This window comes from Pseudopodoces humilis, chromosome 6, assembly GCF_049639895.1.
Source record: "Pseudopodoces humilis isolate 2021_Gansu_Grassland_sample_001 chromosome 6, ASM4963989v1, whole genome shotgun sequence".
NCBI classification, from domain to species: Eukaryota; Metazoa; Chordata; class Aves; order Passeriformes; family Paridae; genus Pseudopodoces; species Pseudopodoces humilis.
The window spans coordinates 7519745-7532861 of record NC_142205.1 but is presented as its reverse complement, the minus strand read 5'-3'; the positions used below and the strand labels follow the sequence as shown (position 1 = coordinate 7532861).

The window sequence follows — 13117 nt, the reverse complement described above, 5'->3', positions numbered from 1 at the left end:
GCGGGGCTGGATGCGGCTGATAGAGATCTCCAGGCGTCCCACCAAAGTGTCAGGAAAAAGCCCAAGTGAGTCAGCAGAAAGGTACGATTCCACACAGAGCCTCTGGCCACGATTTGTTGGACTCTCACCCACCGAGAGAGTAGGAGTGTAATCTTATTGTTTCTAATGAGTTTGGGATCAAGGTTTTATCTCAAGGAAAAGAAAATAAATAATCTTGGTTACAAAACGCTCTCCTCCCCTAGCTTCATTTTTTAACACGATTTAAGAGCGCCCAAGGAAAAACATTTAATCTCAAACCCATTTTGGATTTGCATTTTAGGAACATGCAGGAAAGATATGTGAACGGCATGTATTGAGCTCCTAGCAATTCAAAGGCAGAATTTCAATGGTGGAGTGAAGATGGCCACATGAATTCCTTTAGCCAGAGCAGGAGAAATACCTGCATATCCCATGCACCTCTACATAGAGTCAATGGGGTGTAAGAGAATGTAAAGCCTTTTTTCTGTAGTATGCATGAGAACACACAGCACAGATTTATCAATGGCAATTACTTAATTCGCTGGAAGTTAGCTCAGACAAATTTCAACACAGGAGTATCAAGGATGGGGATATGAAAATCATCATAATTCCCAAGAAGCTGTCATGTAATTGCAATTTCAGTCAACCCAAACTGATTGATATAAATGAATTTCAAATGTAGCCATCTGGTTTGATGGTAGAGCCTAAATAATTGACTTGGTGTGCTCCCGAAACATCAGGATCAGCAGCCTGTTGGGTGCTGCAAAGTTTTATGATGTAAAGAAAATTGAAAACAAAAGCACACTGGAGATGAAAGATGACCCGAAGGCTGATGGACTGTAGCATCCATACAAAAGAGGACTCCAAAGGAGCCAGAGGGGTCATCTAGTCCATCTGCCTTCTCCAGGACAGGGCCTGACTTGCCTGCACTGTCCTGCAAAGGCTGCAGAGAAGAAACCCCTTGAAACACTCTGCAAGTGTTCAGTCACAAAGAGCTCTCTTTTCCTCAGTTAGCTTACTTCAAGGGAATACAACACTCCCTACCCAAAATTCCTGGCTGCACGTGCAAAAATGAATCTTTGTGAGGGGAGGAGGTTGCCACACTCTCATTGCTCATCCAGCCCATCTGCTTCAGGAGTGCAATCACTTCTGCCTTCAACAACACAGGAGACAGAAGGGAACCCCCAGCAGTGACCCCAGGGCAGGGGGGAAGGATCAAGTGAGGTAAGCAGATGAGATAACCAATACTGATCTCTACACTGAGATATTATTGTAATGCACCGTGACAGGGAAAGCAACTGAAACAAAGAGACATTAAATTTTTGATGGGCCCAAATTAAAGCCCAGTGCTGTGGATAAGGAATTCTGCTGCTGCTCTCATCTGGGTTTGGATGAAGCATCCCAGTCTCAGAATAACATGGGGAAGTTCAGCTGCACAAGACTGAGAACAGTATGGTAAAAAATTGTTGGTTATAGTGTGTCACATCTTTCCCATCCTGAACTTCAGTGGTTCTGGTCTCCCTAACGCTCTGTGGAGTACAAGCTAAAAATATTTGTATATCAGCATAATTTTAGCAACACACTTCATGTGATGATCCTTTGGCAGAAGCAGAGCAAATAAAAACCTCACTGAAACCAGGGACAAAGACCCTATTGACTTCCCCATCATCTGCCTGAGACCACGATTCATCCCCAGCTATGGGATTCCACAGCATCTCCTGGATAAATGCAGATAATCCCCTCTTATAATTTTTATTATTTCTGATGTTTTTCTTCCACACTGCCACATACTATATTGACAAAGGAAAAAAAGCTAAAGAGTGTATATTTTTAAATGCCCTATAGGGACAGGCTGTATTTTTTATGTGGAGTTTATGTGGTTTGGATCAAAAATCAATGAGGCAAGTGGTTTTGGAATCAGAAAAATTACTATGTTGCCTTAAAAATTATATCTTTCCCATCTTTAAAAATGTGCTTGTTTCTCTTTATTGTTTTCTCTTCTGAGAGTGTAAGAAAAATTGGCATGAGATTTCTGGCCAATATAAAGGTATATTGTCCCAGAAGGACACTATTTCCTTTGTTTTTTAACTTGGTCTATATTTATCTCTTTGGTCAATATGGGTGAGCACTGAACTCAACCACAAGTCAGTACAGGTTTATGCTGGCAACTCAGTGTAACATGCTTTGAATTAAGTAACTGATGGGTTTTTTATTTCCTGCAATGCAGATTCAGGGGGAAGGTATGGTTAAATCATAACAATGGAGTTAGAGTCTGGAACCACTTCAAAAACAAATTAAAATACTTCATGTCAGGAACAACCTCAAATTACTTCACTACCTGCTGACATTTCTGCAAACAGAGATACTATTTTAGGAGGGTGTAATCATAATCCAGCCCAGTAAAGGAAGATATTCCCCATTTCTTAGCATCAGTTACTAACACAGCACATAATGGCAGGGTGAGGATGCTGTCAGGTACAAGGGTGCCCCTTTCCTCTGCAGAGAGGTGGGGCAGAACTGCAGGTAGAGACCTGACTGCATTGTGGTTGGCATTTTGAAATCAACACTGGAAGAAGACAGCCCATCACAGGAGGAGGACAGCAGTTTACACCGGATGAGGCAGCTGGCATCTGAACAAAAGACCTCACATTCTGTGGCTGGTGGGAGGAGCATTGGTGTGAAGTGGACGTGTGGTGACTCCAAAAGCTGAGACACAGCTGCCTGCACAGGACCATATAGACCCTCTAAGTCCTCCTGTGATCCAGAGCCACCATCACTGCATCAGGATGCACCATCACAATCCACGATTTGTGTTTCACAGCTCTTACGGCGTAATCTGCATCACAAGGAGCCCTCAGGATGTTTACCATCAGGTGATCCATATCAGTGAATCAAGTAAGAGCAGATTTAGATTGGGTTTTTGGAATAAATTCTTTACTGTAAGAATGGTGAGGCCCTGGCACAGGCTGCCCAGAGAACCTGTGGCTGCCCCACCCCTGAAAATGCCCAAGGCCAGATTGGATGAGGTCTGAGCAACCTGATTTAGTAAAAGATATCCCTGCCCAGGGCAGGGGAACTGCAGCTAGAAGATATTTAAGGACCCTTCCAACCCAAACCATTCTAGGATTCTATGACTCTGTGATTTATTTTTTTTTTTTTTTATATCGGCTCTTTTGGCTTATGCCTTTGGGCAATTTTTAGTTATTTTTTTCAGTGAAGGTTGAGATTTTCATGTAATTGATTACCTGCCATTCCTCAAGTTTTAAAGGAAACACTGAATGTTGCATGATTCATAAGAAAGGCACCAGAACTGGCAAACTGATTTCAGACACAAGAGTCACCCTATCAAATGGGATTTATCAGCAGGATCAGGGCACAACAAGCAGTGACAAAACATAGCAAGCAGGAGTTCGGTGTGAAAACGGCTCACAACACAAATTCCAAGGAGAAGAGAAATTATATAATTCAAACACCTCGTTTGTGGTTGTAAACACATAGTAATCACTTCCATTAGCACTGTAACAGTTTCCAGCCCCAGGAGGACAAAGCCCTTGGTAGCTCGATTCATTTCTCCCAAAAAACTTCAGCCTGCCCCTGCCAAAAACCCTTGGCTGTGCACGGTCCCTGAACAGATACAATCAGAACAGGCCCTTATTGTATCCCGGGGCTGAAAGGCCAGCTCCTGCTCCAGAGATGAAAAGCAATTAATCTTGAATGCCTGTTTGTACAGTAACTCTCCCCCTTCCCACCTCCTGGCGCTGATAAGTGGCTTTGTATGGAGCGGACAGGAGCACCTTTCACACAGCCCATCAGCCCCAAAGTCCCTCCTGGCAGGAAAAAGAGTGGTTTGGCATTAACTCTGCTGGGTCATTTCCTCGCCCTGCACAGTGGAAGGAGCAGGGGCACGATGGCCAGGGGATGGTGGCAGGACCTCTGCCACTGCCACAGCATGGCCAGCAAGGCACTGTCACCCAGCAGAGGAAGGCTCCTGGCTCCTTTTCAAACCCCCGGGGTTGCTAATGGCAATTCAGACACTGGAGTGGTCGCTGATACCAACAGCCAGTGCTCAGATCAGCAGCTTTCCCTCTGTGGGTGTGCAGGTGCATTTATATTTTAGTATGAGCTGTGCTCCTTCTCACATGAGGACAAAAATCCTCCCATGGGCACACAGATACTGAGGGAAGTATCTTGCAGTCTCAGGTCTGCAATTTCTATATTTCTCTCCAAAAGCTGATGGGTCCTCTGGGACCCTCATCAGCATCATCATCATCATCATCATCATCTGTCTCCTATACTGTGCATGCTGCTGCACGGTTTGTCCAGGGCAATCACCATCAGCCCAGACCTAAGGTACTCTTCAACACTGCTCCAGGACCAAAGGGTGAAATTATTTTTCCTTGTATCTCTCTGCATCCACATTACCTTTGTCAGGATCTCAGGTGTTCAGTTTCATAAGGACAAATCCATCCTAAGGTGTGGTCTCTCGGTATCCAGCAATAGCCTTTCATAAAGCAAGAGAGGGAACCACATTAATAGCATACTTTTTATAGCATACTTTTTGGACCTTCATCACTCTAAGGACCTCCAGGAAGAAAGGAGGATTGGAGCTGGCCTCTCTGTGCCTCATACCTGGGAATGAGAATCACAGCTAGAGCTAGAGATTTCATTATTCAGATTTTCCACAAATATTTCTCATTTCTGAATTCTCTGCATTTTACCCCAGAGGTCTAATTTGGGTCACCAAATCTATGTTCCCAGTCTCAAACATTTCCACCAATCCCCATGCTGTCATGATGGGAGGGCACAAAACTCTGCCAGCAGGTCACCCCTCTCCACAGGGCAGCCAGAAGTTGGACAGGATGGCTCATTTGGGGGCTACCACATCCATTTCCATGGAGCCAAGACTTGGGAACTGCAAAGCAACAGTTTGTTACCCAGAATTTCCCATGACTTCCACATGCACTTAGTACACATCAGAAAGTGGCCCTCAGATACTCAAAGCAGGTAATTTCTATTGTTTTTACCAGCATTTAAGCAGTATCACAAGTATCCAGAATCAACATCCAGTCCTGAGGACAGAGGACAGTAAAATTAACCAGGGCACAAGCCCCTTCACCCACCAATCAGACTGTCTAAATGATTTAAAAGATAATAAATAATATATATCCTTGCTAGGTAAATTCTGTTTGGCCAATGGAAGGGATGTAAGCAGCATCCTCCGTACAGATTCTGCAAATTCTTCACACTTCAGCGACGATAAATATTGACAGGCATGTGGATTTTGTCACCTTTCTGTTTGCTGATGACAAATTTCTTGAGGAAGGTCATTTAGCCACCATCTAGATTCAAAGTGATTTGAATGTGAAAGGGGTGTAACTTGCTATTCCTGGGAGTTTACATCTCCAGCTACCATTTGCTTGCCAGATTTCTTGCCCTGATATAAAGGAAAGTCATATATGCAATGATGAAATGTTCCAGGTGAGACCCTATGGCTTACCTGTCCAAGAAATTACATTTAGAAAGGGGTTTACAGCCAATCATGGATAGGAATTGGTCTGGAATTGGTCCAAACTCATTTATTTCCAATTAGTCCTTCAAGCTGTGTGGGAGAGTCCACTGCTGTCTAAAATCACTTATTTTGTGCCTTTAGACTGAGCCCTCTTGAGCACCACCAAAGCATGAGCTGTCAGACCTGCACTGCCTCTCCCACAGAGATGGGATACCCCGGATCTCTTGGGCTTTGTGCCTGGAGGTGGCACTGGCCTTAACAAGGGAGTGATCTATGATGAGTCTCATCAGTCCACAGCCTGGGAACATGAAGTGAAGGTTCTCCTCACCTCTCTGCTGATTTCTGCTGAAGAGTGTTAAATACCCATCAAAGAAGCATGACCCCTCCTGCTCTACACTCTCCCCAGCTAAGGAAAGCTATTTTTTCCAGAGTGCATTCACATTTACATTTTTCTTCTGCTTATATAATCTTTGCAGCAAACTAAAGAAACAAAAGATCCAGAAGGCTAAAAAGTCGTGTCTGTAAATCTCCTTTCAGGATCAGATAGCTTCCAGCAACTTTTTCACTCTGACTTCGCTATCTCTGATTCCCAATTCCTGCAGCACTGCTTTAGGATGGGCTTCAGCAGAGTCACTTCCATGACTGGCTGATAAAACTTAGCTGAAGTCATGGAACCCAAGTAGTCCCAAACCAGAGGAATGGGGGAAATCTGGGGGAAAAGGATTCTGCTTCCCTTAGGAGCTGCACATTTTAGGGGTCAGGTGAACCAGGGTTCCTAAAGCAAGAGATTTCTCCTATGGGGAGAGAGAGGAAGGTACTTTGGAATTCTATGATGTGAGGGTCTGCCCAGCCAAGAGGGAACTAGCTTTACTAACTATGCAGAGACATTTTCACCCAGTGTAGGAGAATTATTCCTCAACATGCCTTAGGCAGGTGGACTGTATTCCTTCACTTCGAATTCTGCACTTCAAATGAATGCAGAATTAATTACATGTCTGGCTCCTTCCAACCAACAAATATTACCAGGAATCACTGAATCCCATTTTATTTCTGTCCCCAAGATATGAATGGGAATTTTCTACCAGCTTCAACAGATCTTGAGCGTTTTATATCCCCATAATAATCACAGTTGTTTCTCTAAGATTTTGAACTACAACATCACTTGCTGTCAGCTCTCCAAAAATTTGACTACCACCTGCAAGCCCCAGCAAATCCCAGCCACAGCAGCCTTTCACAACATCCGTCCACGCATCAGTGAAACCTGCAGCTTGTAAAGAGCAGATGCAGCTCAATACAGGCAGATGAGACATCTGAGCAGTGCCCAGGGGCTCTGCCATTTCCAAAATGCCTGGTTTCCCTTTCCAAGAACTTGTCTCTTCTGCACACTCCCTCTGCGTGGGTCGGCTTCGGGATGGACGGCTTCCAGCTCCTGCGGAAAACAAAGGACAGGCACATCTGGCAGAGAAGCTGCCAGACACTCATAAATCATGACTGATCATGGTGTTGCTGTGACGTGCCACAAGGAAGCCTTTGAAGAGCTGTACCCAGCTATAAATTGATAAACCCAGTGCTGCTTCTGTCCCTCACGAGCAGAGCAAGGGCTGCTTTGGCGCCTTGTAAGAGCTGTGCCTTGTACTGAATTATCGAGCTTTCCTCGTCCTCCCTCCCTTCTGATGAACTTCCCACAAGGCAGGAGAGGCACCCTCCCCACCCACCACCATAAAAACACGTGAGGTATCAAAAGAAATCAAGATGCCAGCCTCACCAATAAACACTGGGGTCTTCTGGTGCCTCTGACTCTCATTTTTCTGGTGCTCAGGCAGACAAAACCATGCTTGCTCGTGGGTTGAAAACCAGTGTCCAATTCTGTAAAATTCTGAGAGAGGAATGAAATATGTCAGCAAGACATTTCCACCACAACTTCTGAGCTGGGACTGTCTCTGTAGAGTGCAAAGGGCTGAAGGCATGAGGTGGCCCATGTTTAGCACAGCTCTTCTTCAATTTGATCTACACTACAGAAAGATAAATAAATAAATACATTTGAAGCCTTGCTCTTACAGAAGTATAAAGCCCCATCTGCCTGCCTTTTGTAGACTGATATCAAAGATTTCACTTGAAATGGTACTGACATTTCTCCGTCTTCAACCCCAATCACGTCTTGTACATGGCTGGTCAAAAATGAGGGGGAATTCAGTGAAAAAAATGCACAGGTTCCTGGGTTTTCTTGGAAGTAAATTCAAAATTTGTGATCAATGTTACCAATATTTTGGAACTGGAAATATTAGAACTAGCTGCCACATCCATAGGTTTTTCTCTGCTTGAAAAGGAATAATTTTTGTTGTGCATAAAGGTGAGAAGAGTGGATCAATAAAGAGTAAAAAACTGTCAGGAAATAAAAGATGGGTAAATAAAGTTCATTCTCATGATTCAGGCATTGAAATGGAAACCAACAGACGTGAATCAATACCAACTGTACTAAAATCTTACAGGGTAACTGAGGGACACCACCATCCATTCGCCATCATCCTTTGTAGCCTTTAGAAACACATTTTGTGACCCCATTCCTTACTGAATTGCTCTGTGAATAAAATAATTTATTGATTATAAGATGCACAAGACCTTAAAAATTAAGACATAAATATATCCTAGGGTTGGGTGCTGATGTTGACACAATCACGATAGCCATGAATTCAAGGCTTTTGACAAACAAAATACCTTTTCTTTTTTTTTCTGACCCTGGTGTAACAAGGTCTGAAGTGGTGTGCTCTCTCAATGGCTTTATATATAAAGTGTCAGTTCCCTTCACCTATACCATGTCTCTGCTGATATAACCCTGCTGACTGCAGAAATGTTTCCCAGAGTTGCATCCAGAGCAGAGAAAACTGGAAATGTCCCACATTTTACATAAAACAAACAGCTGTCATTATTTCTCTTTACAGCACTTGCCCTTCTCCGAGAGTAACACAGTGGATGTCGTGGGGGGGTGACTCCCAGACCTTCCCTTTACACATGAGCTTTCCACCCCATTTAGTTCACTAAGGTATGTTTTTATTCAGATTCAGTTAAGCAACTATATATGGATAAACCATATTTTCCTCTGCACCAAGTTGTATTTGAGTCATTGGGGTGTTGTACCTTGCCCAAGACAAGGATGTTAAAAATACAGACATGTTAAGAATGGCTGCTCTGTTCTGGGATACTGAATCCCAGCACTGCAGCTTTCCAGGTTTTATAGACCATGTGGGCTGTAGCTAAGATCAAAGATATAGACTTTCCCCCCCCGCCCCGAAAGCCAATAATGGGAGGTTTCCATAGAGAGGTAAGAGAAAATTCTAATAAAATTTTTAAAAGTGGAAATCCTCCAGGTTGGATCTGACCCTTGCAGTCACTCTACTGCAAAAGAAAAGTTCTACAGCTCGGCTGAGGAACACCAGATTAACCGCTCAGCCATATGGTCTAATTATAGCTTTTGTGTGTACGTTCTGTGTATAAATGACTTTCAGGATTGCTGTCAGGGACAAGCAGCACACTGCACTGTAGCAGTGCCAGTTCTCATCATTTCATTATGTTTTGTCACAACTGGCATTCTTCCCAAACATCAGCTCTTTGACTCGGCTGATTAAGCGAGGATCTCGGCTTCCACCAAAAGCCGCACCTCTGGACCCCAGCCTTGCAGATCACAGCTTGCAAGCACGACCTGATCAGAGCTCCAGCAGGCTCAGAAACAGAGACACAAGCACAAAGTGAAGTTTTCTGCAGAGTGGCATGTTTCCTGGGCCCATTCCATGGCAGAGGGTGCTGAGGCAGGCAGCACTGCTGCATGCACATGTACCATGGCAGGAAACAGTGCGCTGGGGCAGCATGCAAGGCTGCATTCGTGTGCACAAACACACCATCCACACTGCTCCTGCAGCTTCAGTGTCCACAGTGCCTGACTTTTCAGCTGCTGGAAACAGCTCTGAATGGCTGACAAGGAAGGGGTTTCCATTGGAACATTTTTAATTAAAAGTGCTGATTCCAATCAACCAGCTAATTTGGGACAAATTTTTTTTTCCAATGTGTTGCTTTCACAAAGCTATTAAAAAACTGGGCTAAACAGAGAAATACTTTATTTTGATGATTTCAAAGGAAACCTTTATACAGTTTTGCTTTCAATGCTTTGCAATAGATGGGGTGATTTATCCTCTGGAGCTGTCTAACTTTAGATGGAGTATGAAAAGACCTTGTCTTCAAAGTAATTAAGTTAAATTAAATTATTCTCACTTTAAACAGATTAATTGAAATTAAATCTTTCTCACTCCATAGCTACATTTAGATAATTCTTAAGACATTTTAAAACCTAAACCATAACACTACATGTAAACCAGGGCAAGTGCTTTGTCACAATATCTTTTGTGAACAAAATGAAAATTTCATTCAAGTCAGTTAAATTAATATCAGTATTTTAGCTTGCCTGCAGAACAGAAAATCATCTCATCATACAGCCCCTTTCCTTTCAGGGCTATTGGCTGTGTGCTTCCATGCAACAGAGTAAAAAGGCAAAATTAAAATCCATTTCCTTTAACAGACAAGTCTGACATCTGTTTGTATTTTCCAGAAACTTTTGATCAGCAGGAAAGTAAGTTGGAGAGGCCATCAGTATCATGAACAACTAAAGGTCTTTCCTACTGTTCAATGTATCTGTAATTATCTCAGAAGACGTGCTCAGATCTGAGCAGAGATGATGCAGCCAGAAATCTTGCAGGGAACATTCCCCATGCAACAAGATCTGCCATCTAAAGAGAGAATAAAAGTTTTCTGTGAGTGTTGAACTGCAGCAGCTGACCATGGATAGCCACAGGGCACTGGTCACATCCAATACTGCACCCTGTACAGCCAGAGACGCCTCCCTCCACAAAACAAAGATTTCTGTGCCTGGACACACAGCATGGACTCAGACATTTTGCTCCTAGAAGTTGCCCTAAATGTTACAGATTCAAATCGTCTGCACTGAATTTCTCTGGAGGCAGAGGTTGCTCCCTGGCCTGGGTACCACTGTCAGTAGAAACTGATCTTATTTAAGAGGCTGACATTTGTCTTCATGCCACATTAAAATACTCCCTTTCCACTGCTCAGTAAATGGAGAAATCTTCTTTGATGGAAGAAATAGCATTTAGGATTGATTACACAGTGTCAGTTGGTTGGGATGTTTTTTTCATTTTCAAGTACATAGCTTTAAATTCCAAACCAAAACATAATTTGTGAACAAAAAAAAAAAAAAATCATGTGTTATTCTGTCTCAGGTTCATTTTGAAAATCTGAGAACTTGGTCCTTCCTCCAGCACATGACTTTCAAAATTACTGTGTGCCCTAGTTAAGTACTTACATTGTAACAGGATTTTATTTCTCAATGAGAACACGCTGCTGGCAATTGTCCAGCCAGTTCTAATTACTCCTGCTTCATGTGGCTATGGAGGAATTCAAGTCTGTACATCCTTTCTGTGCTGTGTCATTATCACAGTTTAATGTCATTTAGCTTTCTATTGTTTTTCACAGCCTATGTTGAATAAATAGCAGTGAACAGACCTGCAGAAGGGGTGTGTTTCCACTGGCATTCCTTGGTATGAGTGTTCTGTTGTTCAAAGCTTCTGATGCTGTTCTCTCTGTTTGTTCTTCTCCAAAGCTGGATTACCTGACGATGATTTCTTCCGCCATGCTTTGGGTATATCATTACTCCTGGAAAGAAATGCCAGCTTATGAGATATAAGATAGAAATTCTAATGTTGCCTGTGATACTGCAAAATTCCTCTGCTTTCCTCAGAATTTAAGACTTTTAGGATCCAAGATGGATGGTGTGAAGTTTCCTTTCGCCTTCACCTCCTTGTTAACTTGTGCATGGAAACAACCTTGCTTCCAGTTCCTCTGTGAAATTAAACATTAATCAACACTCCTCAGTTAACATTTTGAAAATTGTCTCTTAACCTTCAGTAAGGTCCAAGCTTGGGTTTAAAGCATAAGGAAAGGGAAAGCAAAACTCAGCTCAGTTTCTGCCCAAGATTTGTCCTCTGATGCAGCCCAAGTCTCTGTACCTGTTTCCAAATCTCTGAAACTCGGATAAGTATTAGATCAAGATCAAAGAAAAGGAAAACATGAAACTGAGCTTTTCCTGGCTCTTTCCAATGCAGAAACATCAACATTTCAGTGAGATGGCAAGGCTTGAAGCACATCTAAGACTCACTGATCTCCTAAGGCTTGGTAAACTTCAACTCACTGATGTTGATATGCTGCTCTATGAGCTGTGAAAGAGCTGTGAAGAGATGTACAGTTCCTTTTCAAACCACAAACTGATCATAAACAAAAGTTTCACTCTTAAAAAAGGCAACTTAAGGATACTGCCTACTGTCTCAAATGCTGTGCAGTAGTTTCTCAAACTGCAAGTCAAGCCTTGGGAGGCTGGAAGAGGAAGGCAAAGCAGAGAAAAGGATTAAGAGTTATAACACAGTGGCTTATCTAAATTTTTAAGCATTTAATTACTAGCATGTTAATCATTAAAAAAAAAATTAGTAGAAAAAACCCAAGAAAAATAAACAGTAATAATTCTGACCTTCTTTCAGGGAAGTGGGGCAACTGAGTTCATCACCTGCTGGTTTCCACAGCTACTGAGTTCCAAGAGACAAATCAGGAGGTGCTGGAAACTTCTAAACTCAAGAGTGACATATGGAGGCTCCACAATAAGTAGACCCCCTCCTGATAGAAGAACAATTAATGACCACACAAAAATATCAGGATTTAACGGAAGGAAAGACTTCTCTGTTAAACTTTGGAGCTCCTTGACACTGGGTGCCCTGGATATCAGACATATGCCTGGGCTCAAAGAAGCCACTAGGCAAATTCATGCAAGAGGAAGAAACACAGAGATGTGAAATACAAAAGGTAATTTGTAGTTAAGCTGCAAGTCAGTGATAGGAAGGGAATCACTTTGACAAGTAACACTACATTTGCCATTTTCATATACTCTTCCCTAGATCAGTAAGACACAGGCTCCCAACCTGAGGATCATTTCCTCCAACAGCTTCCATCCTCTTTTTCACAGGAGCCACTCTATGCTTCCTCAGAGTGGGGGGTAAGAGTTTGCATCTACAGATGGGAATTATCCAGCTCATGTCCTTCACTCTGAGATTATTACACGGACAATTAGAGGTATTTAGCAGTTCTTGGGTGGTGTAAAGGCTTTCATAGATGTGGAGGAAACAGCTGTTGCTGCTCTGGAGGGAAGGAGCAAGATGATGGCAACAGCAGACAGAGGAGCTGCTGTTGCTGACAAGCAGAGTGCACCTGAGTGAAGACACAGCTGAGCTGCATTCAGAAAGGAATTGAAGGCAGGTGTGTGCTTGGGAGAAGCTAAAGCAGCTCCTGATTGCTAAAACTAAACAACCCACCCACCTTCCCTGTGATGAAGGTATGGTTTCATGGAGGAGTTATCACAGGGAAGAGGGGAGGTCTCTGAGCAGGGACATGTTTTTATTTGGAAACACATCTACAGAAGCTGCTGATCACTGTGATGTGCCTGAGCTGCTGCACATCCTCACTGGATCAGAATTTAGCACAGCA

General features: G+C 43.0%; 1 long non-coding RNA gene across 1 annotated transcript; it reads right to left on the bottom strand.

Moving 5' to 3' along the window:
* Positions 1 to 5055: 5055 nt before the first annotated feature.
* LOC148184098 (uncharacterized) lies at positions 5056 to 12688 on the bottom strand. The gene is made up of 5 exons (XR_015772721.1): positions 12556 to 12688; positions 12111 to 12253; positions 11093 to 11242; positions 7293 to 7403; positions 5056 to 6956 (listed from the first exon to the last, which is right to left on the bottom strand). It is a non-coding gene; the product is annotated as an uncharacterized LOC148184098 (long non-coding RNA).
* Between the last annotated feature and the right edge of the window lie 429 nt (positions 12689 to 13117).